This window comes from Diadema antillarum, unplaced genomic scaffold, assembly GCF_040938485.1.
Source record: "Diadema antillarum isolate AM-2024a unplaced genomic scaffold, OU_Dant_1.0 scf00000201, whole genome shotgun sequence".
Taxonomy (NCBI): domain Eukaryota; kingdom Metazoa; phylum Echinodermata; class Echinoidea; order Diadematoida; family Diadematidae; genus Diadema; species Diadema antillarum.
Window position 1 is genome coordinate 136,346 of NW_027271090.1, and position 5,551 is coordinate 141,896.

Below are 5,551 nucleotides of genomic sequence, written 5' to 3' on the forward strand. Positions count from 1 at the left end.
TGCGCAGGAATTAGCCTTTTGAATTTGCGACATGTGAGTCGGCTGGAGTTTACAAAGCTGAAGTTGATATGATGAATTTATGACCAATTGCGATCAAATTGGGTTTGCTGAGTGAATTTTTATGGTTTATAAACCAAACTTTTATGCATGAGTAAACCCCAGTTGCACTTATTTTATTGTAGCATTGCAAATTCCTGGTAGACTCAATGGTGTGTTCATATGAGTCAAGATGAGGTGATAGTACATGTTGCAATTTTCACGTTACACAGTCTTATTTTTTACATCTGTGACTTGAATGAAAACCTTCGCCCCACAGTGCAGTTTTTTCAGCTACTGACTACTTATTATTCACGTTACCCATTGAACTTAAGAATAAATATAGCTGACATCTTTGACATTCTTTTTTTTTTTGACAATTCATAATTGAATATTCAATGTTACATAATCCCTACCTGGGTATTAGGTAAATCAATGAGATGTTCAATGTGGGGTGGAAGTTTTTATTCAAAGTCAGTGATGTTAAAACATCTAATAGTGCGTAAGAGTGTGTCACTTGATCATGATACATTAAGAATGAATTAAGAGCTGTAAGTTGTTACTCAGCCCTCATTCATCTTGGAGTCTTGGACTGACAACCAAAGATGGAGAGGCCTCAGTTCACACCGCAGCAGTGTTCTTTTATGGTAACAGTGTTGGTGTCATATGAAAGATGAAACCATATTGTAACTATCCTTACAAATAAATCTTTTCCCACAGATTGCAATCGATCATGAATTTATCATATCATGGACCTACGTAGGCAGGTATAGGTCCATGATCATATCAACTTCAGTTTTGTAAGCTCCAACGTACTCACCTCTCCCAAAATTGGAAGGCTAATTCCTGCGCAGCCTAATTTTCATACCCTTTACAAAAGTGAGCAGTGCTCATCTAAGCATAATATTTTCAGACTTTTTGGTGTAGGGTTGAGTCCTTAAGCTATCCATATACATATAAACCTTTCCGTCAGAATTGTATATTTTGTTATTCGGCGGGCATTTCAGAAGTGTGTAGTTTTTTTTTAGACACACGGTATAGCGCACATGAGAAAATAGGTAAACAATAGCTTTTGGCATGGTTGACGGGTTACAAAAAGAACACCAGCAACTGCGTCATTTGTACACCAGGGAGACTCGCTTACCCCACCTATTGTACACACAGATTACTCGACTGACCGTCAGAAATCGAGCGAGTGCGCGCTGATGTGCGTTCACTCTCTGCAGCTACAATAATGCATTATTGTAGTTCCATCTCTGCGTTTCGTAACAATGGGAACAGGAAGAGCGAGGGAGAGAGATTACGGGCGTGAGTGTGTTTGTGGGAATGACTGGGAAGTACATTGTAACAACGCACTGAGAAAGGTGCAGAACAGAAGCTAAAAGAGCTGAACGGCTCCTGTAGCCAGAACTCATCATCGGTAGAGTTCTTCCTCCATTTCACGTTCACTCTGGACAAAAAATGGTCGACCAGCTTTGAGCTAATCTGGATGTTTGTGGATTTACAACGGAACTGACATTGTCTCTACGTTTGAGATGAACACCATTCAACGGAATATCGCAACTGGTGGGTAAGAGTGAGGAAGTTAACTTTGTTTTGAAAAGCAGGCAAAACTGAGTGCAGATGACTGAGATTTGCTTCTTCATTTTGGTGTCCAGGAAGGTTAAGGGGGTAGGGAAGGTATTCTTTGTTTTTCATCACGCACATATGACATCTTGTAACAAACATACAGTTTAAGAAATACGAAAATAACAAATAGCGATGATATACTATTTGATGAGAAGTGGAGTATTTCGCTGCGATAAAAGAACAGAACTTTGACGAAGTATAATATCACCTGTTCCTCGGCTGTCACGGCTGTGTCACGGCTAGGATAAAATATTTCGTATGAAAAGACGAATAACTATGCGACTCACAGCCATGCACTATGCGGATTATAATAATGTGGCTCTAATATGATCTTCAATTTGCAGTTCACAGGGGTCAAAGAGGTCTACACGTCGTAGATTTTTTTTCTGTTTTTATTAAAAACTTAAACATTTACCATGAAACAAAATACATATCATACATATGAAAGTACATGTATAATGCTCAATAGAGCATAAATGAACACACAACAAGACAACACAATACAATACAATACAACACAACACAACACAACACAACGAAAATGTTTCCCTGCATAATACATGCAGTGGAGTCCCACCATAACAAGAGCCAAGGAAATATATATTACGTTCTATAAATAACCATTGCATGTGTTGAAATCACACAATAACAGGGAAGAGCATTCACAATAATTTGAGACATACTGGCTGGGTGCCACTTTTGAAAGAGAAAAGAATCAATACAGATTTGTCGACTGAAGTACAATGTAAGCTCCCTACCAATCTCTCTAACATAATAACAAGGGCAAGTGCCCCGTCGTTCACTCCAAAAACACTAAACAACCTTGATTAGGTGGGGCTCCACATGCATATTACCCATGGCTACACAAAATTTGAATAAAATATCATTCCTTTACTGATTCATCACTGTGGTACATGTATACGTAGGGGGAAGAGGAATCAAACTATTATATAAATGAAAGCGTCCATTTCTTAAAGTGAGAGCCCAATTTACCCCTTTTCTCAGCTATTTTATATTCAATTTTTTGTTTCATTCGAACAAAAGACATAAAGGATTGAATATTTAAATCTACCTGCTGAAATTTGCAACGAATTATACTGTAATGACTCTCTTGTTAATCGTGTTGTCAATACAATCAGACAGCTTTTTCCAAATGTGAGCAACTACTGTACAATCCCAAAATATATGTTTCAAGGTTTCAGGAAGCTTCTTACAAAAATAACACAATGGAGAATCACTTCACCCAATTTTATACAAAAATGAGTTGAGGGCTATTGCGTTATGAAATATTTTAGAATAAAAAGACCCTAACTTGGTATCTAATGTACAATCAAAATTGTTTCTATGTATTGCGAGCCAATCAGTATCATTTCCATCCAAACCAAGACATTATTCCCACTTGTTTTTAACCTTGTTCTGAGACAAATAGTCTGTATTTCGTAACAAAGAATATGTATGTTTAAGTACTTTGGATTTTCTAACCAATTCAGAAACAATTTTATCAAAGATGTTTTCATTGACGTCATGCTGATCTGTATACCAATCCAAAAACAAACCATTCATCAGGGAATTGTACTTGCGACGGTCCGTTATATGGATGTCATAATCTCATACTAAATCTTCAAAAGTCTTCATAAAATTGGCTCCCCTATACAAGTGAGAAACATACAAAATACCTCTTTCATACCAAGCATGATAGTAAAGATATGGTCTATGTCTTAAACTCACATGCTTATTATACTAAATGGAATCTTGCATATGAAACTTGGTTAAATTCATTTCTTTTTATATTAATGTCTATATTCATACCAAATCTTCAGAGTTTCAATCATTTGACAATTCTTTAATTTATTTAATACACATTGAGGAGCTTCTGTTTTCCATAACATGAAATAATCATTGTGAAACAATTTGAGCATTTCGATTTCTGATCCTTGTACTTATGCAAAATCACAGAAAATGGTCTGGGTGAAACACTTTTTGAATAATGATTATATGAGTACACGTCGTAGAAATTATTACTGTTAATCCACATTTGGTCAAGAATATAGAGTTATTAAGATATGTATGAAGTGGGACGTTCTATACACAACTTATTACAAAAATACTTGATCGTTTACTATACATTCGTCGATTTCTGTTTCTTACAAAAAGTTGAAGGCATTTTATAATTCCTGTGGTTGTGAAGTCAAAGTCAATTTTTGTCAGTTTTATCAGACTGCTGGTACAGTTACTGTACTCGTATGGAATTTGATGTCTGTACTAAAATTAGATGTCAAAAAACAAGCTCGAAGTTTACAGGTTTCCTTTGATAGTTATATGCGTTGTAGCTTACATGAGATACAGGTACGTATATCATCCAGCCATTCATCCGCCAATGAAGAAATGCCTACATACATGTAGCTCAACGTTCATTTATTTTTATCTGATTGTTTAGGGGGGGGGGGGGCGAAAGAGTCCGAAGATGACCCGTACGTTTGTGTCTATTTCTAAGGTCAAAGGTCAAAGCTTGCCAGCTGGGAAGTTCGTGATTTTGACTAACTCAGTACGTAGGACCCACTATAAAGGCATGTGGGGTAGAAAGTGATTCTACACATGGCAGTATAAGGTCCAGGAGTTAATTGCCTGACATACATTTGACCCATAATTCAGTTGACAGTGTACTCAATGCACTTGGTAAACACATACATGACATGCCGCATTTAAATGCTGTTTGTGTGACATCTCATGTACAAACTCAACGGATGGGTTTCTCTAGCAAGGTTTGGAAACTCATATTTAAATGAATATCAGAGTAGTACATGTAAGTCAATCAGAAAATGAGAGAGAGAGATCGGAGTTTCCGCGTCGCCGTTTGCGTAGAAATAATAATCGCTGCTATGTAGAGAGACTGTTGGATCGTTGTATTCATACAAAAGATCAAGTTCCATGTATTAAGGGAAGGTTCATGACATAACGTGGTTGGCAGGGTTGAGCAAAATCGTGAAGAAAATAGTATGGTACGTCTCTGATATACACTGCGAGAGCCTGGCAATAGATGTTATAAAACAAATAAAGTGTATTACGTAAGCGAGAAGCTTCTGACGTCACAGCCAAGTGGTCAAAATGAATCTGTCACGGTCTCCAATGAGCGCCATTAGATGACTTACCTACGTCCACATTACGGAGACATTCTAGCTCTACTTTTGATTTGCCTGCGACTTCTGTCAATATGTCTCCAAAATTTTTGATTCGTTAGCAAGATATAAATCTCTGCAGTTATATCATCTTCTAAACTCAGAACGAGATCATTGCGTACTTTCCATCACCCTATTCAAACCTTCTTTTTAAAAATGAGAATAGGTGGTTTTGTCTCAAATTGTGTTGCCCCTTATTTTCTATCAAGTGGATAATGCTGATTGTATCAAAATTCATTATGCAAAAGTCGATAATGATGAAAATTATTGTATAAAAAGACGATGATATCTATTATAACTTAGTGCAAAAACATTTTCCCCATCGTCATTGTCACAAAGACTAGTGCTGATGGTGGTGAGCAGTAGCTTTGTGACAGTGATTGAACTCCTTTCGGTATAATGACTCTTTTTCCTTGGTTACTTACTTGGCGTCCATCAGAACGAATCCTAACTATGATTTTAATGACAATTAATAGATATCGACTTTGTCATACTGCAATGACTTGATACTTTTGAAATTAACTGAACCAAGTTCTCTTATACTTGAGTCCGTCAGACAGAATCTTCCATCATTTTCGTCAGTCCAGCACATGCTTTGAGACGATCCTAAACCAATGTAAACACTTTATCTTTTTAACAACGTATCCTTCTGTTTCGCTTCCACGATTAGGAAAAGCAAGTCATCGTAGCTGTTCAACGTGATAAACAAA